Source organism: Coturnix japonica, chromosome 6 (assembly GCF_001577835.2).
Source record: "Coturnix japonica isolate 7356 chromosome 6, Coturnix japonica 2.1, whole genome shotgun sequence".
Classification (NCBI taxonomy): domain Eukaryota; kingdom Metazoa; phylum Chordata; class Aves; order Galliformes; family Phasianidae; genus Coturnix; species Coturnix japonica.
The window spans coordinates 12,280,173-12,307,500 of record NC_029521.1 but is presented as its reverse complement, the minus strand read 5'-3'; the positions used below and the strand labels follow the sequence as shown (position 1 = coordinate 12,307,500).

At 40.3% G+C, this 27,328-nt stretch overlaps 1 long non-coding RNA gene across 1 annotated transcript; it reads left to right on the top strand.

Annotated features, from left to right (window-relative positions):
• Positions 1 to 729: 729 nt before the first annotated feature.
• LOC107315816 lies at positions 730 to 26,941 on the top strand. The gene is made up of 5 exons (XR_004307810.1): positions 730 to 820; positions 5,859 to 5,916; positions 6,612 to 6,712; positions 18,581 to 18,695; positions 26,858 to 26,941. It is a non-coding gene; the product is annotated as an uncharacterized LOC107315816 (long non-coding RNA).
• Positions 26,942 to 27,328: the final 387 nt, after the last annotated feature.

Sequence of the window (27,328 nt, the reverse complement as noted above, 5' to 3'; positions counted from 1 at the left end):
AGAAGTTTTTGGGTTTGTGTTTTGTATTTCATGATGAAATTTAATAGAATGGAGAAAAATGTAAAGCAGAGCAATACTATCACAATTGTTTTACTAATTTAAACCTACCACATAGACATACTGCATTCTCAGAAATAGCTTCTTTCATTTCCAGGTGCACTGATAATGTACTCTCTGGTATACAGCAGCAATTTTTTTTCTTGCTCACATTTTGTACATCATACTCTGTAAAACAACTGTAAAACAACACATACCAGAAGAAATGGACCTATTCACCAGGGCAAATGAGGAAGATTTTAAACTTGACTCCCAGTAGTACATGCATGCACCTACATGCAAAAGTGAAATAAAACAAGAATCCCTAACTTGAGGTCTACAGACTCACTCTCAAAATACCGGAGTTTAGCCCTGGACAGTATTCATCTTAATAAGGGATTGAAATCCATGAGAAGACCTAACATCCCGGAATTCTAGTCATCCATCTTAAGTTGGGAAGCGTGTTGGGACCAGTGATGATTTTTTTCCCCCGTCAGCTAGTCTGGTTTATAAAGGATGAGAACATTAAACATTTGCTCCTTTTTATGCAAAGTAGTAACTTTTTCAGCAGGACAGGAGTTGAGTCACTTTCAGAAGGATTGTGCTACCAACATATTTTGTGTGTTGCTATATGGTATTGTTTCAAGAAAGCTGAGACTACTGTTATCCATTTCTTTCTCTTCTCACAGAGCTTGTCTGGTTGAGCCAGGCAAGTCACCAGCCTCTTAGCACTGTGCACACTACCAGCAGAAATTGTCCTTGCCAGCAACTCACTCTGACAGAGGTGCGTATTTTTTTTGCAAAGTAGTGCTCGTATTAGAAATAGTTTGACTCTTCATTCTTTGAAAGCACTGACTGAGCCCATGGTTAGATGGTTTGGCAGCACATTGCATATTATTTCAAGAAAGTTGGAGACCTTGGTCTATTTTGTTAATACCTATGCTAAATTTGTATTATCAGAATCTGTACGCGCTTCGTGAACCAAAGACTTCCATTGTGCCAGGTAGTTGTGAGAGGAGTTGCTGCATGACAGGAGAATGTGAATGATGCTATTAAATCAGTAAGTTCTCGTACTGGATCTTCTAAAGTAAAAAAGTACTCAGCTTTTTCAGGCTGACTCTCCCTTGTCCAAGCCAGGGAATGTACAACCACTGCAGTTAGCTCTGCCACTCTACTGATAGTACTTTCTGCTGGCAACAGCAGCAATAATACATGAGCTGTCTTTGAGCTCACGTAACTTCATGGAGAGGATTGCTTGCAATGTAGGAGGTAAGCACCAGGCTGCCTTCTTGCTTCACCTCCAAGTGCCCCTTTGCAGTAGGCAAGCACCTGTGGAGGCCAATACCAGCTGCAAGTGCCTGGGCAGCCAGAAGTGGTGAGTTCTGGGTCCCTGAAAGGTGGGAGGCAGGGAAAGTTTGGGTGCATAAATAAGCTGAAAAAATCCTCACTGTCAAATGAAATGTTCCTCTGCTTTATCACCATTATTTTTAGTGAGATTTTGCATTATGGTACCTTGAGTTTTAAATTAAATGTCAAATATAATTTGGCACTACAAAGAATGAATTATGTGACTGCCCTCAGAGAAAATCAGAAGGCTTAGCTCTGTGAGTTAAATTGGTATCTGCCTTATACTGAGCTGATGTGGGCTAATTGATTGGGATCTGACAGGATACCATATTGCAAATTCAGCACAATCTCTCCCATTAAAAAAGAATAGATCTAAGGTACTGTTAGGGAAAAGCAAAAAATCTTCTGAGAAACAGAATGAGAGAGAAAAAGAGCATCTTCAAGGACTGTCTTTTGCACTGATGGTTTAGATTCCCCATAAGCCCACATTTCTTAAGGGCACAATACAGACAATAATGTGCCCCAGGTCACTTTGAAAACAGATTTGCAATCAGGTTTCAGATTCTCCTGGCCTACTTTTAAAGAAGAGCAAAATATTTTCTCAGATAGCTGACTAAATCTATCTCTGTGAGAACTCAAATGACAAAGTGCCACTTTAGATCATTAAAGGAGGGTAATATATTTTAATCAGCAATTATATGAGAAGGACAAACTGAATGCTATAGCAATGGGTCATTTTATAAATTCAGTACTTGTGGCCCTCTCCCTTTCAGAATGCATGATGCTATTTCCTGGAAACATTAGTCTTAAAAAACTATTGTCAAGTAAATAAGCCTTGTGTTTCTCACAGCCTTCATGTCTGTGTAGTCTGGGTTTAATTTTCTGTTAAGTACGGGCAGTGTTGGGGGGGAGGACTAAGTTTGAAGTTCTAATGTAGTCAGGCTGGAATCTGTCACTCAGCTTATTGCATGTTGATGACTCAGTGCAGTTTCAGCTGTAAGCAGACCATGATTTATGGACACCAAGTGAACTCCTGCGGCAAAAACCAGCCATGAGATCAGAGCAGCAATAGGGCCCTTTTTTGGCAGGAGACAGCGCCTGCATTTTTCTCATTCATGCCAAACTGCTTTGCACGGCAATTAGCTCTGTCCTCATTTAGTCTCCAGTCCCAAAGGGTAATGAAAGTCATATATCATCTTCAAGGCTGCTAATTATCCAGCTCAGTTACAGGTAGGCTTTGTAACTGTGAGAAGGGCCTGTCTGCTTGATATTTATTGCTCTTCCAATAAGCAAGCAAAGGAGAAGGGGGGAAAAACTTTCTTGAAAGCTTGCCCATACCCCTTGCCTCAGATCCTTGACATACCTTTTGCAAGTGTGCTAGTCAAAGGGGAAATGTCTTCATTCCACATATCCATTTTTCATGCTGTAACTGAACATTCAGCAAGAACAGAGAGCAAGTGCTTGAAACATGAGAGAACATACATTTGGGGTGAGCTTGTCTCCAGTTGTTTGCTTGTGGAAAGGCAATCCACTGAATACGCAGTCATGAAAACAGGAAGAGCCATAAGAAAGAATGAAGAGATCTGTTCTCCTCCTCCTCGTCTTTTTCTTCCCAGCCCTTCAGTGCACACCAGAGCTACATGTTCAGAAAGCAGCGATAGCTTTCCTGAAAGTGTGTCAGCAGAAGCCTTGAACTCCTTGTCCGAACCCTCTCACTGTTTGCTCTGACATAAAATTGAGCTCTCTAACCAGAGTTTGGGACTTGCCTAACTGTCTGTAATAAGCAGGCAATTTCATTTGCTTTGAACACCAGTGTTAACAGAGCTACTGTGAGCCACCTTTTGCTGTTGTTAATATATTGGCTAAACCAATCGTCCAAGTATCTAAGACCCTGTATTGCTGAGAAATGAATTTCTTCCTGAATTTGGATATTGTGTAGAAAGGCAGCCACCAGGGTAAGCTTGTGGAAAGAGGGAGCTGGGGCAGAAGCAGCCAGCAAAGCACAGCAGAGCTCCAGCTGGCACCTGTACCTGGAGGTACTGCAGGCAAGAGGTACAGGGCTGCCTCTTGTGTGTGCGCAACAGGAGCAGTATGGGACTGTGCTGGTAGAAGATACACAGACATGCTGAGCAGGAAGAATGCTGCAGGGCGCATGGCTTTCAGGTTGGGAACTGCAGTGCAGCGCGGTGGGAGTTCTCCCATCCTCACAGCTTTGAACTGCAGTGTGGCATTGGGAGGGGCCCGGTGCTGTGCTGGTGCCTCTGGGCATCTGCTGGGTGCATCGAAGCCTCATCTTCACTTCTGTCAGCACTCAGAGGGCGGGGGTGTGAAAGAAGGGGAAGAAGTTCCTTATTCTTACAACTTCTTTTCCTGTGCGAAAATGGAGGATCAGTTTTCATGATCAGATGGGATTTTATTTTTCTTCATGCTGCAAATGGCAGAGTGCCTTGCAGGCGCTGCTTTCACATTCTCCTTGGCCTGGAGGAAGAACTAGAAAGCTGGTGGAAATCCAGGTGGTTCAGATACCGAGATTCAGAGTATTGCAAACGAGATGGAGCTTATCTGTTTTGTATTGGCAAGTTCCCTTAGCCAAGGGATTCACACAGGTCCTGGAGCTGCCATGTAAACATAGTGTTATTTGCAATGTCTTTCCTAAATTTCCAAACCTGGTAACTTAAACTTCCTGTAGCTACATTCCAAGAGCTCTCACCTCACCCTTCTTGGAGATACATATCCGTGCAGCTTCTTACAGCAGTGGGAACTGCCTCTGTACATCATACTGCAGAACAGCACTGGTGCCTGCCTCCCATTTTCCTTGCTGGAGCTCTGGTTGGGTAGGGCAGTGAAATAGACAGAAGTTGCCATCCTGGAGCAGAGTGGTGATCTATCTCATCTGATATCTTGGCACTTATAATGGATAGTGCTAACTGCTGTAGAGGAAGCTGTCCCTTTTCCTCCTATAATTTAATTCTTTCTTGAAAAAGGGTTTTAATTAGTCTTTTCCCTCAATAGTAAGTATTTCAGTTTCTAAAAAAAGAAGTTAGTTTGGCACTTTCAATTCTGCAGTTCCATAGATTTTTCTTTTTACACTTAGTGTTTTTTCTGCTGTCTTCCCTCTGGAGTTAGCAGAATGAGAGATGCAAAGCAGGAGCAAACAAATGTTAAAGTCTTAATCCAAATCCTGCTGGAGCCACTAGTGTATTGACTGTTCCACCATTTGGTTTAGATCTGCCTCTTAAGCCAGCTTTTCATGTAGTACTAATTAGCATGACACCAAAATTAAATATTGTTTTGGAAGTAGTATTCTCTGAGAAGATGAGAAAGTAATGAAAAATGAATGTTCAAGACTTGCTGTTCTCTGTCTGTAAAACCTGCCCTTCAAATTTATTTCATTTAATTTTCCATTTATTGTCCCACCTCTTGAAAAAGCATTTGTCTGACTTTTATCTGTTGCCACTTGTACTAAGAACGACCACATTATCACTAAGATAGGTATCCCAAATACTTACCCATTATCAGTAATGTAATTTGTTGTCGAGCAGCAAATAACATGGAAAACTGCTGGGTTTTTTGCTTCTTTTTATGGCCAAAAATGGGTGACACCTAAGGGGCGGTTTTGTATCAGCCAGTGACTACTCATTTTCTGCAACAGTGAAAGGTGCTGAAAGGGTGAGTGTCTGTTCCCTGTCCTTGCTCTATGTCAGCAGCAGCGCCATCCAGCTGTGCAGACAGCTGCACAAGGAAAGGATATGGCAGACAGTTGAGGTATGCAGCCATGCACGTTGCCACAAAGTGAGGAGGAGAGGCAGGCAAGGTGGAGAAAGGGTGGAAACGTTAGGAGTCTGACCATCTCAGTAGGTTTTTACAGTTCAACTAGATGAAGCTGACCATCAAAGCACACCCTTACTGTACATCCATATTCTTTCTGTTTAGGCCTCAGTTTGTTAGGTGGCTTCTTCAGCAGTTTAAATTGCATATATAGACATGCATGGAAGCAATTAGCATAAAAAATGCTTTTTTTTTTTTTTTTTTTTTATATGCTGCATATTCCAATCACAGGAGGACAATAACTCAGTTCCTCTCAATCGATTCCAATTTTTTTCTTTTTTTTTTTTTTTTTTTTTAAAGCTCCATCCAATTGAACAGTTCATGTTAACTCCTTGCTATAAACCTCTGTGTTCGACAGTTTGGACTGTAGGGCAAACCCAAAAAGCCCCCAGGAAATTACGTAGTGTTGTGTGAAAACTGACTCAGGTCTTAAAAACATTTAAGGTAAAAATTCTGTGTATGAAATTGTCAGGAAGGATACATATGATAAGGAAAAATCAAGAAAGTAAGGGTCTATGTGTGAAGCAGAAGATGGAGCAGGATATATTAGAATTGTTTCCTTCTTCTGACCAGGAGGTTTTTTCTTTTCTAACTTATATTTCTGTGATCACCACTAAACACATTGTTTCTCTTCCCTTTTATAACAGAGAATCATTACGAATTTGGCCAGCTCCATCAGGAAAGGCATCAAACAGATCTTGTCTGGTAAGTGTTAATATCATTGTCAGAATCACCAAATCTTTGGCATTCATATGTAGGGAAGGGGTGAGGAAGAATGTTTTATTCAGTCCTTTCTTGTATGTATTCTGCTCTGTATGTGTTCTTATAGTGGTCATTTTTCTAATTAATCATCTGTATGTCATTCTGTTTTATGTCAGAGAAAGCAAGGTCAAAGAAATTCACTATGTGCACAGAGCACAAGCTGCTATGGTTTGCAGTGTTATTTAGCTCTTTAGGTTGTTTGTTCTTCATTTCATAATGAAGTCTTGAACAGCATCTTGTACAGATAAACCATAGTCTTTTGGAAGGCAGCTTTGGAACAGAGGACTGTAACTAATGATTGCTATCTTCACCTTCCCTCTATATGTAGGAAAAAAAACATTTAACTCAAGCTAAAATTTTTTTGAAAAGTCATTGTAGGTACACTGCTGACAGTGCTGCTGGGGAAACAGTCATGCCCTTTTGTGGGAAAAGTTAGCTACTTTGTGAACTTCCATGAGGCTCCAAGGAGCAAAATGCTGTAGCTGGCTAAAATCAGTGAATTAAACAGGGATTTCTTTCATGCTGATTCCATATTAGTGACTCTCTAAGTCAATAATGTAAGGCTTCTCCTCAGGATAAATATTGTGCATCTCAGCCAGGCTATGATATCTATTGTTTTGATTCTCTTCATCCAAAAGGAGTAAGAGCTAACATCCCTGGGCTCCTCAACTAGAACATACAGAACTTGCTTGTGCCTCCGTGTCTTTCCTGCTTTTGGATTGCTGTCAGACTCACGATGGTGAGTAAAGGACTAATGTGTTTGAGCTGTTTGAGAAAGCTTCATGAGTATGAAAGATGTAGGTGGTTGTTTAACATGATCACTGTTCTGCTTAGACTGTTTGAGGCTATTCCTGTCAAGAGTCATACTGATTCCATAGTTGGTAACACCACAAAAGTAAGTGTGGCCGTATGTAATTCTTACCTAATTGTGTCTGTGGGATATATTTCTACATGATTAATTAACTTGCTTATTGAGCAACAAGTGTTTCATTTACTAATAGAGTAAACAAATTAATGACTTACCTATGTTTAATGAAACATAAGTTGTAGTGTTTGTTTTCAGATTCAAAAATTAATTATCACATTGAGTAAGCATATTCTATCTTGCTTCATATATCTGGTCTCATGTTTATATGGCTTTCAGTCTCCAAGCCAAGTCAACTATCCAGTTGTTCTCACTTGAACCAAAATACTGTTTTATTTTAAGTAAGTCCATTACAGCATATGGCTAATCTAGACTATTTCAGAATCTCGTTAAGAAACAGAAAGCAATGGAACACCTCTAGTTGTTCTTCAAGCAGTGCCATAATATTATATCATAGCTTTGGCCTGTCTATTAGGACCAGATATCGGAGAATTCACTTGTTGCTGTGTATCTGCAGTAGAGAAATTGTCACTAGGTTTGAGGTATGGCTTGATTATGGCTTACAGTAGGTGATTGTTCAAAAGAACTGAGAACCTCAGGAGCTCTTTGTTTCACTTGCATGACTTCTTCAGTGCACTCCTACCACAATGATTTCTGCTACTTCTACTCCAGACAACTCGTGTATGTCTGTACTGTGATAGACACTCTTTGGCAGAGGAATGCAATCAGAGCTTGCCTTCAGCTTTCCACATGCTTCCCAGAGGTCTCCATGCCTTGCAGGCAAAATACCTTTTGTACTTATTGCTGATACAGGTATTTTCAGCCCATTATCAACACTGTAAGTACTGAGACACCCAAGCTGGCTCAGCATGAATGGTCTGGAACTAGGAATGATGAGAGAGACAGCAGACGTATCCATGCTCATTTTGCAGAATACTGCTCAGTCTGAGAAACAGCATGGTTGTGCAAACACAGCAATATGACCTCTAGATGTGAACTCTTATCTCTGCACATCATCACACAGACCAACTGCAATCTGGAGTCAGATCCTCAAGTGCTCAGTGAGGTAAATTCTCACTGAAGTCTGGCAGAAGGAGAATGTAATTCTGTTCATAGACACTGAATATGCAGTAGCCATTGTGGATTGTCAAATCCAGCATAGGATTATACCCCACATCATATGCTTCAGCACTTTTATACAGGCTATGTCTAAATTAATTTTTAATTATCTCATTATACAGATAGAAGATCTGCTCATCTCAGGTTTCATGACCACAACTTTGCCTACAGGTCTCTTTATCAGACAGCTGGATGATGCCAGCACCAAACTGGAGATGGAAGTGCTCAGACCCTGCAGCAATGAGACTAATATTAAAAGCCCTGATAGTATCAGACACCACCCTCCATTATATCACAATTTCATTTCCATCTTCATGCTCAACTTTGTTATAATAAAGAGCTTGTGGAGGTTCCTGACTGCTGGAAAACCTAGATGCCAAAGAGAGTCAAAGCTATTTTACTATGCATAATGGTACATAATACCCATAACCTCCTTGCAGGTTTTGATGATTGAGCGCAAGTTCAGCCCACCCAAAGTGACTGTTAACAAACTGTTGGTCTAGAGGTTGCAAAACACAGATATTCTGCATCTTCTGGTTAGAGATTTTGTAGACATACATGTATAATGAGGTGTGACAGCACTGGTTGCCTGTAATTCCTGCTTTGGAAATCCCTTCTCTCATCTGTTAAAAATCGGTCTGCTTTTGTGAGATGCACTATCTACATATGTAGATTGAAGCATGAATGGATAGGACTGAGGAAACACTAGCTTTACAGATCTGGAATTAAAGGTATACGCAAAATGATTTCTTTGGGTTTATGCAGGACATGTGTGGCACAGTTAGGAATAGACCAACTCACTTAGGGTCTAATAATGGTCTTAATCAGAGTCCATCCTTACCTGCACATAACCTATATGTTAGTAGTCTTTGTAAGATGCTTTCAGTCCCACTGAGAAATTCTCCCTGGAGCTTCTAGTCCTCTCTAGTGTGACTAATTGACAATGAGATTATTCAGAAACTTTGTTTTTTCCATCCATTTGCTCTCTGAAATAACATGAGAAAATTAATTTCCATGAGATCAGGATAGACTGGAAGTTTCATATGTGTCAATGCAACTTTTTTAAGAATAGCCACACCACAGGAGACTATTTGCTTCAGTCTGGTCAGATGGAATAACAGGCTGTCAACTTAGCTTGACACAAACTGTAAACTTGACTCAAAAATTCTTGCGAAAAAGTATATGGTTTGTTGTTTAAGGTACAGCAAATCTTTTTGGAGAGATATTCAATCCCAGTGTAATTGCTATTAAATCCTGCTCTTGGACTGTGTGCAACCATACCACAGCCTCAGTGACAGGAGGTAATCCAACTGCAAAGACTCCTTAAGTGATTGTCCAGCCATTCGCACCTCTGGAATTTCATAATAAATTGAATCAACTGAGCACGGTGGGGAGGTGAAGGTTGGACAATGAACAGATCTGAATGAGTGGTGAAACCAATGACTCATCTCAGTGTCTAATTTCATTTCTGTTCAGATTGTTTATCTAGGAAGAAAAGGGCAGGGAATGTGTAAGGATATACGTGTTGTTTATTTAAATCTGTAGTTGCAAGCTAATTCCTAGGTAGAATTTTAACTGTGAAATGGTGGAAGAGGCTGATTTTCTATAGGAATATTATGAATTTATTTATTTTAATGATGTTTCTTGTCTTTTGTTTTATGTGAAACAGAGGAAAATAGTGACTTTTTTGAAGTCATCTGTCTGAAATCCTTCATTGCTATTGATTTCCATTTGACTCTTTCCAGCTTCTCTATGAGTTGATGGCATTCAAGGGCCAAAGCTTTGTGATGTATTTGTTGTGGTTTTATCAATGCTTCACCTCTTCTCTAGTTCCTGATTGTGATGAGTCTGAGGATGAAATAAAGCTGCACTGAAGCATTTCAATATCCTATTTTTCTACAGACTCGCATTACATTTGCTATTCTCTTTGAAGTCAGCAGAAAAACCCTGACTGACATCAACTGAGGATCTGGTTCTGTGTTTCTGACAACATTACTCCTTTTTTGGTATAGCAATCCCTGTGGCCGCTAAAAGTGAAGAGAAGCTCAGGCAGTTTCGCTGAGATTGTGAATCCTAAGAGAGCTGATAATTCACCCTCTCACCAGCCTGGTGTCCCCATCCCCTGCTCTTGTGACTTGTTCTAGCCCACTAGTACCACTGTCACCATGTCACTGCACAGCTCATCTGTGCTGCATTGTCAGTAAGCATAAGAACAGACAGATGAAGGAAACTGTTGGGTTTGAAGGGGGAAGTAAGGAAATATTTTGCTTGCCCAAGAATGTGGATGTGCTCTGAATGGATCTGGCTATTCCCCGAATATAGATGTTGCAGAGGATTTTCTGTAGAGACAGGCCTCCTGTTCAGCATCCTGCCTCCAAAAATAACTTGTGCCTGATCTTTCAAAACCCTCTGTAGCCTACCTTGCCAGTTATACATTGCTGAGCAGGAGGGTTGAGAGGATTATTTCAGCTGTGGCAATCAGTTTACACCTTGAACCACAAGATCGGATTACCTTTGGTATTTAATTTTGAAATATTTCCCCCAGATGTACTGTACCTTTGCATGTTTCCTGGATGAATTTCATTTTGTTATTTCCTGCTCTTATTTTTAAGCTTTCCTAGGTCCTTTCTATTATTATTTCTCTGTCTTAAGTTATGTTTGTAACATGTCCTAATTCCACATAGTCTGCAAATTTAATTATTGTCTCAGCTCTTTATATTACCCAATCAGTGGTTTTAAAATATTACTGAAACATCAAAAATACCTGAATTTAACACAGTTCCTACAAATTTCCCAAGGAACGGTACCCTTAAAGCATGTACTGTGGGGCTGTTGGGTAACTGTTATATGTTTAGTTTCTATGACAATATGGATGTGCATAAGACCACTTGAGGGAAATTGGTGACATCCATTAATGCTTTCTTTGCTTTGAAAAGCTTTCTCAGTGGAGCCATGGTTGTACAACAGAACATGTAAGTTTTTGTGTGGAAAGCCTCTAGCAAACGTGAATTCAAAGCTGTCATAAACATACTTTTTGACTTAGGTGAAAAATAAAGACTACAGTAGGAAAAGAAGACTCAGTCTAAACAAGACTGATATTTCTTTTAAGGAGTGGGACTAGTCAAAGAAGTAATAAAGAAAGAGGTCCAAGGGCAGTGTTTCACAGTGCTGTAAAATGGTGTTTGGAACTTGATTTATAATAATTGGAAATCAAGGAGCTGAGAAGGAAGAGCATGGAAAGAGAAAAATATTTGAAATGGCCATTGAAACAAAGGGAGTAAGGAAGATGTGAGACAAAAGAAAAGAAAAGAAAAGAAAAGATACATTGATACAGCTGAGGCAGCAGATGACTAATGTATGAACTCTGAGAAACAGTAAAGATAAGGCTGAATTTTTAACGTTTTTAGACCCAGTTTTCCAGTCACATCTAAATAAACATAGTTAAATATTTCAGATGACTTTTCATTAAATGATTTACTAACATTTAAATATTGTACATAAATTCAATTTTTATAAATTTATCCTCACAGGTTAGTAAGAAAAGATTTTCTTTTTTTCTGGAAGTTCCTTATGCAACCTGTTACTGCTTCTTGTAAGCTCATGGTTTGTGAAGGTTGTTTCATTTTCTCCTTGACTTTGGTGGAGACTCCTAACCGGGCTGACATGTCGGTATGATTTTCTTGCTCTTCCTTATGCCTCTGACTGCCTACATCATTATTATGTATGAAAGAACAGAATGATACATTTTTCTTATTGTTTGTTGGGTTGTTGTTGTCTGTTGTTTCTTAGTTTGGTTTTACACAATGCAAGCTGTATCTTGCATTCAGAGAGGAATTTTTGTTCAGTGGATTTTAGATTGTTTTTTTCCAATAATGCAAAAGCTACATCCCCAGGATCATACTTTTCAGTTACTATTGCTTCATATTTTAGGTACTTTATTGGGCCTAATTATGAACCAGGTGCAGAGTACTGAGCAAGCATGAAGCTGTGATTAGGAATCAGATTTATTGGAGGTGGAACAGAATGGAATGGAGGTGGGCTCCAGTTCACATGGAAAGTGTGTGTTTTGGAGTAGGACAGAACACGACCCCATTTGTAAATGAATGCCCTGCCCTCACTAGGCTACAGTCCAGTGGAAAAAAAAAAAAGGGCTCAATGCAGTTGCCTGGGAACTTCACTTATTAGGCAATTTTAATATAGCTGTAACAAGCTCCCTTTAAGCCAGACCTTGGGTAAGGCCTTAGAAATGCTCAGCTGTGCCATGTGGCTTGTAACAAATATCACAAAGTATTGATTTATTCCATAACCGCTCCCTGCCATGTGTTATGTAAATAACAGGGTTTGATAGAGTGTGCGGTTCTTCGTGCTGTAATGCATAGGTCCTGGGGAAGTCTCCAGCAAAAGATGAAAGGCCAAGCGCCTCCAGTTGTCCTCAGGATGTGTGCATGACACTGCAGCTGCACACCCGTTCACCAAGACCTTCCCTTTTGAGTGCATTTTATGATGATGATTTTAGTATTTTATCTTGTTCTGATCTGGGTGGGTATAATCTTCTAATTACATAACTTTCAATTTTCTCAGGTCAAATTCGTGTTTAACAGCGTTAGTAATTCTCCACTGGAAAAACTAAATTCATAGTGCTTTCATTGCATATTCTCATATCTCTGCAGATTTAACCTACAAGAATAAAGGCAGTCTGAAAACACAACTAATTGTACTTTAGCTTATAGGTTATGGAGCAGCCTTGTTCTGTTTTCCCACAGCCAAGAGAAGGCCTCAAGGCCAAAATGTCACCTCAGATTTCTTTTGATCTCAACTTATATTTTATTAACCCTTTTAGCTTCACTGAGGGTATGCAAGGAAACATGTATATTCTCTTTCATATAAAACTAGCACTGTCCTTACATCTTGTGTGCAAATGTATGGATGGTTTTTCATACAAAGGGTTATTTAGATGTAATCTATATGCCTTGTGAGTTACAGATAAGAAGGGGTGGGCAGCATTTATACTGCAATGTTTATGATTTATTCCCCTTTTATTTTCTCTCTTTAACTCCATCCAAAATATTTCTGAGAATCTTAGTGAAATATAATACTACAAGCCTTTAATGGCATTTTTTTTCATATTACAATTGCAAAGTGCTTTTCAGGGCTTAATTAAATTTTACAGCACACCTCTCAGGTGTGCGTAATTTGAATATATCCAGTCCTGTCTGTGAGGAAACTGAGGCAGGGAGTGGTGATTAACTTGAGGCTACAAACCAAATGAAATGTCAGAGTGAGAATTATGGGGTCCAGGAGATCTGATTGGTATCATATAAATCCAGCGTAAATTGGCTCTTAAAGATTTTACCAACAGACAATACAAATGATGGCTTCCTGATCTGACAGAGGAGCCAAATGCCTTCTCCAGGTTCTTCCTTTCCACAGCCTTTATGATAACAAACTGGCTTATGCCTTAATCTGCTTTTAGGACTGCTCAGATCTTTGAGTGTGCCAGTGTTTGCTCAGTCATTCCCCATGATCAGAAGAAAGCAAGAGGGTGTTTGCTCTGTACCTCAGTCTTTTTCTCAGTATGGCATAAGCCATCTGCTCTGCTCACTGACAGTCTTGTTGTTGATGGATGCATTCAGATCCCATCCCTCCTAAAGCCATAGTATTCCACAACATAAACTCTGTAATAGTAGCTGCAAAAAACAAGGACTCCTTGCCTGGTCAAGGAGGCAAAGGTGGACATTTTCATCCCTCTCTTCATTAGGAGGTATTGAAAGCAGCCCGTCCTCTTCTGCAGAAATGTGGGAGAAAGCTGCTGGGAGGTCTGAAGGCATATCTTCTCAAGAGGCTTCCTAGATTCAGTCCCCAGCACGCAGTAACCAAACACAGTTATTGGTGATGCTGTAGGAGGCCATAAAGTAATGGAGTGGAGTGGAAAAGTGGAAAGATGTACTTTCCGAGCCACTGTTGAACATGGTTGAAAATCATACCCACTTCCACAAGAGCCTGACTGTGACAAGACTATAGCTCTGTGTCACATGGATTCTAACTCCCCAGTTTGTGCTCCTGTCCTTGGGAGGGACAGCTAGGAGTACCCTTGCCTTTGTGCTGGCTATTGTGGTGAGGAAAGATCTCTGGCTGCAAGATTGACTCCTAATAAGCAAAGCAGTATTTTTAATGACTTGGGGATTGCAACTTAAGGAAATCAGTGGTGTGAATTAACTTAGGTTTCTCTCAGCAAAGAAACCAGAATTTGAGTGATGTCTCTCTATTGCAAGAAACAGGCCTTAGACCAGGAGGAAAGGACAAGAAGACTCCTGCTGATGAATGCAGTCCTTCTCTGCCCAGCTCTGATGATTCCTCGGCTCACACCAAGCAAGCATGACCGTGTCTGGGCTTTCCAGAGCCTTAGCAGGATTTAGCAATCACATTGTCTGACTACAGTCCCTCCAGGTAGGCTACGCAGTGTGGTAACACATAAAGCTATCAGTGTGCTGTAAGGAAGTCAGTTAGTAGCCACTAGGCAAGTAAAACAGGGCAAAGAGAAGGGTTTTTTTTATGGCAATGCCAGACTGGTCTCTTAAAAAGTACTTGTTTGAAAGTGAAGTGGCTCCTCACAGTCCTGCAGAGACTGCTCTTCTGTTGCTATTTTTGTGAAACTGGCACTGCATTAACTCTTTGTTGGAATAACATAATCAGTGCAAATGAGGCCATGCAATGAACAGTATTTTCTACTCGCTGCTGATCATCTTTCTAATACCTTTCTTTTCTCCTTCACACTGACCTAACAGTGATTTCAGCAGCTGTGGCCATGTGCACAGGACATAGTTTGACAGCAGCAGGAGTCAGCTGACAGATTCTGGAATGCATTATTCCAGCACTGTTGTCTGGGTCTGTAGCTGGCTCTCTTATCACTGCATCGAAGACCTAGGTTTTGTCAACATTTCATCTTCTTTCCCCTATAGCAACACTGCAGAGAGACCTTAAAGTATGTGTAGGAAAATCAGCCTTGGGGACAGACTTTACCTCAGGGTTAGAAACCCGGCTTTTTTAAATTTACAAATGCTTGGTTGTGTGTAAATCTGTTTTGCTGCCCTAACTTCACATCAAAGCATTTGAGCTGTACTGTGCTTGAGAACAAGAGTGCATATTTGTCATTGCATAAGCAAAGCAGATCTACCTCAGGGAAAAAGGAGACAAAGACCTGAACATGGCACACCTCAGACAGTTTGCTACTAATTTCAATGACAGAAGGCCTTTTCAGATTGTTAGCATTCCTCCAGATTAAACCACTGCAATAAACACCATTTGCAACCTCACTTATGACTGAGGCTATTTCACAAGGATGCTTATGCTCCTTTGAAGCCTCTGTGTGGGGCTCCAAGTAATGACCTGGGAGATTCAAACCCAGAGGGAAGGAGAACAGAAAGTGCCCAGGAGCCTAATTCACCTCTTAAGCAAATCAGACCGTGCCTATTGACCCAACTCCATCAAGCCCTTAGGCATGAGGAGAGCTGTGGCAAGGTGTCATGTGTACTGGGATAAATTCTTGCCAATCCCACACTGAACAGCAGGAAAGGGGAATTGCCCGTGAGTGGAGCGAGCATCCTCAAGATTAGAATGCATCCCCATACTGCTGTGAGAATTATTCCAGAGGGGTGTTTAGTTTTCAGGAGGATTAGCTGCACCTTTCATTTGTCCTTTGAAGATTATTTTTGCCCTGTAAGAAAATTTAAGAAATGGCAAACCAAGGAACAGGAACATACTAAAAGAAGAAAGCACAAGGTTATGGAAAGAAAAGAGATTCTATCTGTTTTATTGAATGATCCTAGAATACCATAACAAGGGGATAGTCTCGTGCTTAATCATCTCACTCTTGCAAGTGGAAAAGATCCTTGACAACAGAATGCACTGATATGAATATGAGTTGGGGAAGGAAAAACCTAAGGAACAAAATAAGCATAAAATGTAAACAGAATTCTACTAGGAGTATTTGTAGTGACAGATGCTTTTGAAGATAGGGCAAAAAATATATTCCTTTCTCCTAAAGGGAAATAGGTGGAAGTCCATCAAATAAACTTTGTCCTGGCATATTTTATTTTTGCACAGAGGAAAAGGAAAAGATCTTTTTTGGTGTAGGTGGTTGGGTTTCTTTCTTTTTTTTTTTTTCCTGTATTTTTCCCTCCCATATGCTTTTTTTCCCCCCTTTCTGCCAAACCAGAAAGAAAAACCATGAAAGATAAGCCAGGCAAAAGAAGGGGAAAAAAAAGGAGAGGGGTGTGGGAGGGGTTAGGAAGGAAAAAAAAAAAAAAAAAAAAAAAAAAAAAAAAAAAGAAGGTTACTTTGAGTATCAGAGAGGGGGCTAATTGTCAAGGTTATATCTCCAAAGATGATTGATGTGAGGCTTGGTTTTTCTGTCAGCCTGTCACAAAGCAGGAATGTTTAATGTTCTCATTATTGGTTACGCTGTTGTGTATATTTCTCTGTCAGCACTGCGGACCCATCTGAACTGCCAAGGCACTTCAAAGCCCTGCAGGTCATTTATCATCCTCCTGACGCTGCGAATGTTCAGCCTCAGCTGAGTGCCAGGGATTTGTTATGACTTGAGAGCCAGCTGACAGACAGGTCTGCTGCAAAAAGGATTCCTTTTTGTCACACTGCGAAAACATCAATGTTCCTATAATGGCCTACAACTGTCAAAGGGGACTGCCACCTGACAGTTGTGTGGTCTCACTAATTTGCAGCCCGGTGACTTGTTTCCTTGAGTTTAGATTCAGTTACGGTGTCACATGCAAACAGGTCACCATCTGTCGTCCTGTGCCAGGGGGCACATGGTAGGGGGTGGAGAGAGAGGAGGGAGGGAGAGATGAGGAAAAGATGAAGTGGCAAACTGGGGGGAGGGAGATGCAAGGGAAAAATAAAAACAGCTATGCAAATCAAAGCCACGTCTTTATTTCAGATTCCCATTTCCTGAACATTTCTAGCATAACATAATGTGAATCTCTGAAAGTTGTGAGGAAAATCAAGGCAGGGAAAGAAAAGACCTTGCAAACAGCCAGAGCTAGTGAGAGAGAGGGGGAGAGAGAGAAATATCAGGGCTTTGTTTCCTTTCCCAGGCCATGACATGATTAATCGTTTTCTTCTGATCTAATTTTGGAACATGAAAAACAGCACATTTGTCTTGAAGAAAAATGATGTGCCGTACTGCGCAGATGGAAATTTCGAGCAATGAAAAAGATTAAAGTGAAATTCCACTCCTTAGACCTAATCATGAGTTGTAGATTATTCTGTCGTTCTAACCAGATGGTAGGCTTGATTCCACAACCCCCTTCTTATATTAATGAATACTAGACTGTTATATTTGACTTAGGTAAGTGAAATGTCTATCAAGCCTAATGGACTGCCAGCCAGCATAACACATGTTGTACCACTGAGGGTCCTTGCTGCATTTTTCATGTTTTATACTAATGTAGAACATTTTGTTTCCTACTGTTTTCCATCATTGTCACTGTTTGCTAAATATTTTCACATGTAGGGGGAAAAAAGTAAAAAACTTGTGTCCAGAGCTAATTTCCTCACGTTGGTCGCAGCTATAATTCTACAAGTAAAACAGTCACCCGAAGCAATGCATACAAGAACTCAATAGTAACTTGATTAAGTTCCCAGTCAACAAGACTGCACTAGGCTGTATGTTAACAAACCTAATTATAGGCAGCATGGTGATAAATTGTGCAGGGTGCGTGTAGCACATCTCTGAGGTCATGTCTCGAAAAGAAGTTTTGCCCCAGGGGACAGGGATGGGGTGTCATTTCTAAATAAAGTAAACACAGGTTCACTGATGTTTCCCATTGGGTTACCTTCCGCTTTCTGACAAATGTTATTCTCGCAGGGTTGTCCCAGGAGATGCTCATAGGAACATAAGAGTGAAGGAACAGAGGAGTGAGAGGCTGGGGGATTCTCATTAACCTTTCCAACTGTGCAGTCCTGTGACTGTCACGGCATTTCTACCAAGCCTGGGCTTGCCAGAGTCATGGGTGTGGATAATCATATACTAGGATGGATGCCGCCACTTGTGCTCAGAAACCCTGTTATCATTTTAAGCATTTAGCTGAACAAAGTAATACTTGTCATGTGTGCTGAATGTGAGAGCGGTCTGGGATTTCTTCCCTGAGCATAAAGTAAGAGGTAAAAATCTCCAGTTTCTCCTTCAAAAAAGCGACAGCTGGGCGGTTGTTGCATCCAGCATGTGTGTGAGTGCTTACAGCCTGTTCTGTCAGGGAGAACACCGACAGGTAGAGGAAGTGCATGTGCACAGACCAAATTTTAGACATTGAAAGAATCAACAGGACACGTGGATCAAGTTACACACTGCCTATGAAAAAATAAGTCCAGAAACTTGAGTAAGCAGGCAAGAGTTGTCCAAATCTGGACTTACTAAAGGTTGTAAGTATGACAGTTAGACTGAAGAAATTCCTATGAAGAAAAGTAAAGCACCAAAATGCACCTCTGAATCAAGTAACTAGGATATTTACATTTGAAGAGAAATGTCTCTGATAATTGAATGAATTTAAAGCCTTACATCATTGCTTCAATGACTTTGTTCTCAATTTATTAAAATTGTTTCTTCAGGTTAAGTCCTGAACTCCCTGAGGCAGTCCCTCCTCAGCAAAACTACAATTGATGTTGCTGCTGAATAAGGACTTTGGGATTGTGTCATAGAATAAACTCCAAACAGCCCTTCAGCGTGAGTACCTTGCAGTTTGGATCCTCACCGTTGTCAGTTTTTCCTTATTTTTGTACATGTAAAGTATTTTGAAAGGATAAGGTGAGAATGTTCTGAACAGAATGCCTGTTCTTCTTATTGTGTATATTGCCCATGCTGAAAGCAAATGAACTGAAAGGTCCAAATTAAGATGGCTCAAAACATTTTTCTTTGTAATTAATGTTAATTACAAAAAGTATTTATTGTATTTGTACTGATTGGATCTGACCAAGAATACAAGCTGAACTATGAGGGCTCTTTCACCACATTTCTGTTATGGTTGGATTCATACTCTGTTTTAATAATCCTTAAAGCTGCTCCCAACAGATTCAAATTTTTCATCAGTGAGTGTTTCTATGCAAAAAATAGTTGCATGACAGTTTTTTTTTCAGTTCATTTAGGACAAAAATCTCTTTCTCTTTATTTACTGAGAGCAGCATAGAGTTCTGTTACCCCTCTATATTATCTGTGAAGATTACCAGTCTATGTACTTCATTTCATCTGGGGAAAACTGGCTTCTTGCAGTGTTGCTTCTCCACTACACAGGGCATGTGGAGCTGAGCTAGCATTGAAGGGAAAATAATTTGCTCCTGACAAGGGCCAGTAGCAGACTATTTCTTCACTGGAAGAAAGTGACAATCAAGCAGGAAATTGTGACTACGGTTTCTTATTTGAACTGATCCTTCTTAGGAGCTGGTAGACATAATTTAGCCTTTAGCTTGTTTTCCTCAGTCTCACGTTTTTGCTTTCCGTGAAAATGTCAAGGACCTTGAATTCCTGTAGTGTTTATAGTTTGGCCTATGGAATTCATGGTCTGCTCTCAGAGTGTCACAAATTTACACTTTTATCGTGAAAGTAACATGGGAAAGGTAGACTTTGCTCTTTCTCTGGTAGGATTTCCTGAGGATGACTGCTGCATTGAGAGAGGACTTTGACCCAGCAGGGAAGAGGGTCAAACATCTGAAAGGGAGAGCAAACTGCCTTTTGTTGTTGAATCTTTACTAATCCAGCTTGTTTCCAAACATGGGGATAGATGGATGGATGACTGCTGTAGTTATCCTCAACGATCAAAAAGCACTTGTCTTCCTGGAAGAGTGCATTACAGCCTTTCTGTTCTGTGGTGGAATAGCTACTCTGCTGTAGCTTTGACTGATGGCAAGTGATGTGACTGGGAAATTAAAGCCTGCTGTCTGCACTCAGTAACACTACCCAGGAGGGCAGGACACTGACCACAGGGAACCTCCACTCAGGTTTGGGAAATGATGACCCACAGCAGACTCAGCAAGAGGTTTCTCAGTTTACACACATCCAAATGTCACATGAGTGCTCAGAACTGGGGTACTTATGCTTCAAATCAGTACCCCCAGGTTCTGAATCAGCCTGCTTACTTTCTGAAAACAGGAATCTGTAGTTTCCACCATTTCTTATGAGAAGATTGCCTTACCTGTGTGATGGATTCCCTTTAAAGTCCCTAGTCCATCTATAGAAGGCTCTTGCAATCTAGCATCTTGCACCCAGTCCTTTTTGGGTGACTGTGCCGACTTGGAGCTCTTTTCTTTGGATACTAAAACCATCCCTACCTGGGCAAAGTGACTGCCCCTGGTGGAACTGGGAGCGAGGGAGGAAGGAAGGAGCACACTACAGAACCATCTCTTACAATTGTTTTCATGAGAGGGGTGACGAGTTTCTTTTCTCAAAGTGTTTATTTATATTTTACACATATTCCCAACTTCCCATCCTCCATATGCTTTTCTCGCTTTTGTACCCTGTAACTTTCATCAGTTTGTTACTTTCCTCTCAGATGTGCTCAAGGCGCAGCAAGAGTTGATACAATCTTATACAAACTTCCCTGTTTGCTGTATCATAAAATGTAGTGCCTGGTGTGTTCATTCCCCTCCTGTCATCAAGTGCCAGCTTCAGCAGTGCTTAGTACCTCCAGGTTCTTCCTGCTGTCATTTTCACTTCCCCCCAAGGACTAAACATTTAAAAACCAAGAAATCCTAACTGAGATCCTAAGTAACTCTTGAACCACGCTGATCTTAGGTAAACAGTTCCCAGAGTGTTACCATTCCTTATGTTGAAAGAGCAGATCAGTGAAAGAAAAGAATGTGCATACAAATTCTCAGTAATCAGGCAGCCAGCTAATTTCTCAGTATTGAAAGATTCCTTTAGGAGCCATTAATTTTGTTTACATTTAAGCTGACACAAAAGCTAACAAGCCTACCATTTACTTATGAAAATCATTTACCTAATTTTTGATAGAAGCTAACAATTTAAGCCTTAATTTGGCAAAAGAGACCAAAAGGATATGCAATATTAACATATTTAAACCTTATATCCTAAGACTGCTTTTTTTTTTTTTTTTTTTTTCTTCAGTTTAACCAGTAGACAAGTAAGAGAAGAAACTACCTCACACCTCCTGAGTGAAACTACTTTTGCCCCAATACATGCCTGTGTGGGAAGGGATGTCAGATACTGAAGGATATCTGTTCTCTTTTTGGCAGGAGGCTAACCACTTTAAGAGTGTGCAAATATTTTTATTCAAAGGTAAAACACAGGTCTTCAGCAATCAGCATCATCTCTTGCATAAATAGGGCTTCAGACTCCAATTTTCTTCCAAGGTATGGGTTAGGTTGTGTCAGGATCCTGACTGGCCTTAATGGCCTTGGAGAGGCTCACTTGGGACTACCATCTTGCCTACAGGTCCAGGAGTCTCATTTCAGATAAGTCTCAGGAGCCGAGCTGGTCTCTAAACCAAGTTACTGGTGTTCCTATGCCATCTGCTTGCAATCCTGGCTTGCTGACTGCTTTTTTGGTGGATTCCACATCTCCACTTCAAGATAACTTTACCTTCTGCTCTGTGTCCTAAATGCATGTTGGGCTTGTGTTGCATCTTCTACCCTTTCTCCTGGTTAGGGTTCTTGGGTGGATTCTATGTTTGACTACATATAGCCTTGTCTGAGATTTATCAGTGGAACCCTCACAACAACCAGTCCAGATCCATTCAGAAGATGTAGGGCTGCACATGTGTTACTCTCATTTCCTGGCATCTCTGTTTGGAGAAGCCTCACTCTTGCTGCACCTGTGACAGGGGCCCTTTTTCAGGATTCAACATCACTGAGCATTCTGTGCAGCTGAAGAGCTTCCAACCAGCCTTCCTTTTGTCAGAATCTGGCCCCTCTGCAGCCCCCTTACAAGTTCCCTGCTCAAGAGAAACAGGATCTGTGTGAACATCTCACTTTCTGTAGTTGGTGCTACCGCAAGTGCTATACCACTCTGCTCAGGGCTCTTACAGCAAAGTTGATAATTGCCTCTCAGGCCCATGAGCATGGGCTGGAAAGTGACTGGGGAAAAGTCACTTGATGATTCTGTTTCTTTTTTGCCCCTGTGAAAGCAGTGACCACTTCAACATGGAATCTTTTTAAAAAAACTGATTTAGGTACAGAACTCATTTCACCTGCTCTGTGAATTAGTGCAGATCAAAATGGCCTCCCTGCCCCATTTCTTAGTGGAAGGGGTAGAGTTTCCCTGGTGCACTGCTAAATTTATACAGAATTTGAAATTTACTTCACTATGAGATGCTGTGTTCTGTAATCCTCATTACTTTGGGGATATATCTAAATACCCTGTCATCCTAGAAAACAGTACTTCTAAATGAAACAGTTGGACATATAGCTTGTATCTCAGATTCTGTTGTTGTTATTTCTTTTCAGAAGTATATGCTCATGGTAAAAAAAATCCAAAATCTCCTAAAATTTGACAGACGGGGACTTGAAGGAAGGCCTCAGTACTACTGGTGGCCAGCTAATATAAGCTGACAATAAGAGATGACAGTGGTGAAATACTGGCACTTCCTTAATCCTGCCTCTTCTTCTTTCTGTGATGCTGGGTTTGAGAACACCTATTAGCCAGTAATTTTAACCATGTTGCTAAATTTAATCTCTGTATTGACGTAAAATTAATCACAGAATTCTACTTTTAACAAAAATAATAGCCACCGGAAATGGGGAAACCATATATGCCTCAATCCTGTGACATGAACGTTAATAAAAGACTCAGAATGGTGTCAAGGGCAAGGAAAAATAAGGCAGAACTGTGATTTATACGATCAACTATTGGATTTAAACACCAACTTCTTGTTAATCTCAATGACAATTATTTAGCTAAGTCCCCATATCCTTTCAAAAATATGCTACTATTTTGCTACTAATTTTTTTCATGTTCATACACTGTGACAGATTTTTGTAGAACTTCTTTCATAAATGAACAAAACCCAGTCATGCCATATTGGTGAATGCTAGTAAAAAGTTAGAAGAAAACCTGATTAGAATTCCTGTAGTAAAGTATATTATCAAGCAAAATACGGTTTTTGAAATGCAACACCCCAAAAGAAATACAGTAGGCTGGAAATTCCCATAATGAGAAACCCATGAGCCTAAATATTTGGTGTTTCTTATTTGCTCACTTCCTCAGGTTAATGTTTCTTCAACATGTTTCCAATTCTGTTTTTCAGTTGAATTGGTAGTTGTACTTTCAAAGGTGATGATTTGCAAATGATGATTTCCAGCCTACTGTATTCTATGTAAGGCAAAATGTCCATCAAGATGCCTGTAGGTGACATTAGTAGTGCAATCATTCAAAATGCAGCCTGACAGCATTTCAATCAATTCACTTTTCAACACTAGACATCAAATATACATTGCAAACCCAGCACCTGCTCTACTTGTAGTGTGACATCAAATAGGTTAGCCCCAGGTCCTAAGACAGAGGCTGTCTCTCTTGCACTGTCAGATTAAGAAGTGACTTTGGCAACGATACCGTTGGAGATTAACACTCCACCAAGCCTGGCTCTGAACCTACAATACAATCTAATCCTTTTACTCCTTATGCGTTTCTCTCTTAACACAGACTGCAGGAGCTCTGTGTCTACTAGATGAGTCAGCCAAAATCCAGATCTTAGCCTCATACTGCAGAGATTCACATTTGCAGCAAAGGTGTGAGCAGAGCAGCAGATTTACATCTCTAAAAATTTTCCCCCAATTCTGAGCTGCTTGGGAACAGCTACCTTTTGTGGCAGCTGCAGTGCAGAACCTTGAGGAGTACCTTGAAAGGCAGATTTTGCTCATGCTGCCTGGGTAAGGGTGTCAAGACCTGCGTTTTTAAAACAGTGGGTGTAGCACTAGGATAGCATCCAGCTCTTGTCACACTTGAGATGAAGAATTCCAGCCCTTGCTAACTCTGTGTGACTCCATGCCGTTCTACAAGGCAGGGGAGCAGTGCCTGGACTACCATAACACACAGCAAGACTATCCAAGGGTTTTCTCATGTACATAAGGATGCTGCTGCCACACCAGGGACGCTGCAGCCTGCCTGAAGGAAGGATACTTCTCAGCAACACAAGGAAATAAATAAGGAGACTTTCCACTTGGAAAGATCTTTACTGGGGGTATACCAGAGCCCACACCCCTCCTGCTTTCAAGGACTTCTTGGTTTCAAGGACTAAGAGGATGTCGTGGACATGGCTAAGAGTTGAGGGCTGATGTTTTTCTGCTCGGAAACTGCTGAGTTCATGGAGCTCACAGACATAGCTGAGAATGACCTCTGATGCTGTAGAAATAATATATGGACAAAGACTTCAAGAAAGGTAGAAAACTGCATGGGGGTGGGAGAAGTTATTCAGAACTTGGTGTTTCAGGGGTAGGGAGAGGCTCTTCTCTCTGAGGAGTGACTGAATCTCTTCCTCAGAGACAAGTTGGGCTCTGGAGAGAGACAGGCTGAATGCTAGTAAACCCCAGGTGGAGGCAAGGTCCCACTAGCCTGCTCAGTCTGCTCTTTGGGATATTAATCTGGCGGGTGTGCTGTCAGCAGGCAGGCTCACAGATGGTAAAAGGGCTCACAAGCCAGGCCTGAATGCTTGCTGTGGACACAGATGTGCTCTGAAGATTGCTTTGGTATTTATGTGAAACAACTGCTTTTTATTAAGAAGTGTTGAAACTAATATAAATATTTATAAATGACTTTAGCATATTAAATTGTTGACATAACACAAATACAAATATTTCATAGAAAAAGTGAATAAACATAAAGCTACACTACTTTGTAAATGAATTAATTAGTATTTATTATGGGAAATTACAATCAATTATTAAGCATTACGACGACTTGCTTGCAGAATGGTATATTATTTTCACTATAATTAATAAATTAAATTACCAGCTTTAAGTACTGGTGATTTCCCCTCACATCCCAGGGCACTAATTTTTATAAAGCATCTAAAATATACTAAGTGTTTTTGATCTGGGCAGCTTTGTAGTACAAAATAAACAATTGAAATCGGGTTAATTTCCTAATTGCTAAGTGGAAAGAAAAGCTCTGGCTGTCCTTTGATCAGTTATGACCTAGCTTGGGACAGCTGGTTTGTATTGTGCAATAATAATGTATTTCTCCCAAGTTTTCTGCATCATAACCAAAAAGAAAAGAAGCTAGGTTTTACCTTGCTACTGTTGTTTATGTTATTTTTGCCATCAAACAAGAATTTGCTCTAAACCCTCCCTTCCTTTCCTGTGCCCTTATGCCTACTGTATTAAATTGGTCTAGAGCCCAATATTGTCTCAGTTGTCTGTAGATTATGATGGTTTCACTGTTATTCCTGATGCTAACCTGGTCAACCTTACTAGTACCTTGTGACATCCAGTGACAACAACTATTACACAATACCCAGACAATCTGTTTTTAGGCATTTTCATTTGTCAAACAGATGTCAAACCCAAATGTACTTTTTTTGGCCTACTGCCATAGATCTTCAGTTCCCTAAGTCCATACTTTACTTCTCTTCCCTTGTTGCCTCCTGTAGCACCTTTGAGCTCTGGGATCTCTTGGGTTACTGTTTCTGACATCTTACCACCTGACTGCTGTGCTGAACACATACAGACTCTCGTGCAGAGATAAGCATTTTCACTTTAACTTTGCACCCAATACATTAGTAGAAATGGGAGTACTAGGCCAAAATGTATCTCCAAACGCTCCTTATGCTCTCGTGTGGAACCACAGCTGCCCTTAAAGTCCCCTACAGTTCCTTTCTGATAGTAGTAATGACAGCTGTAAGCTGTTGCTATCCCTCCCATGCCCTAACAGTCAGCATCCAGTTCATGGCCAAAATAGTTGTTGGAGCTAATGAGAACATCTGCACTCGTTTGGTAATGATTGTCAGCTGTCACAGACAGGCTGCTCACAAACTACAAATGCTATGAAGTGGAAGCAAAGTATTTTTCTTAACTCTGAGAAGCAAAGACATTTGCCTGTGGAGGGTAAGGCTGATTTATGGTTTCTCATAAAGTGTTTTGTGCCAGAACAAAGCATAGTTATTCTACTTCTACTAGACGTGGGATTTATAAATATGTGTAAATAAACTTCTACACCTTTTTCTGTGATTTTTTTAAATAACTATTGTACTACAGAATGAGTAGGTTTTGCCTGTTGTGAATAGGTCTGGCTACTTAGGATGGGAAGAGGAGCATTATTAAGTGTTCTTTTTAGATTTTTTTTTTTTTAACTTCTTCAATTAATTTCCTTCTTCTTCCTAACAGTGAAAACAATGAGCTCTTTGTTGAGATTGCTGGATGAATATTCTTTTTTATTTTCACAAGTCCTGGAGGAACAGCAGTGGATTCCCTGCTTTACTTCATCTTCTAGTCTGGTCCATTATGTCTATCTTATGCACAAGAAGCAGCTCTGTTTCATAACTACTATCCATTTCTGTTCAAATTCTACATCATTAGGAATGGTTAGCAATTGAGTAGCAATGTACAGGTTGGTTGATACAGATTTGAGAACACTGTTCAGATGTTAACAAGTTGTATTACCAGTGACTGCAGCTTTAATAGTATTACCTGACTAATTATTTTGCATCAAAGTATTTTCAAAGTAGTAATTTAAATCAAGTTCCCTGGAATTTGCTATAGAATGTTATGTGATGAATATGCATTGATTCAGCAGAACAGTTATTTTACAAAATCAGCTATTGTCATGCCTCTTGTTTGGATGCATTTGCAATAATATTTTCCCTCTAGCAGAAATTGATTAAGATGAAGTCTTTAGCAATAATTAAATAATTATTTTGATCTTTTTTTCCACATCTTGAACAGTATCTACTTGCTGCAAAGCAATCGAATATACTCTGCTCAAATGGAAGACATAGAAAAATCCCGATGTCAGAATGAAGACTACAGAAATGTAAGTAGTAATTCAAATTTTGAAATGATTTCATTGAAGCTGGATTTTTGCTGTTGTTGCTCACTGCAGTAGTGTTTGAAAGTCTCACAAGTTGGAAATCTGCTGTGTTGTTGAAGCTGTAGTGATGCTGGACAGAAAGGTAGCTGCTGCATTGAAGTGTGTGTTTAAGCAACATAGTTGGAGATTCCATTTGTTTGCTTGCTTTGGTGCTTTCCCTGGCTTTTTTTTCTTTTCTTCTTTCCTGAGTGGTGATTTAAACTTATGTTGAAAGCACACATTGTATTAATCAAATAGAATATACTTAGATGTTATCTGAGCCTTCATCCACTGAAGCTATGGAAAGCTCTTCCTTTCTCTGCTCTGTTATGAAGGAAGTTCTCTGT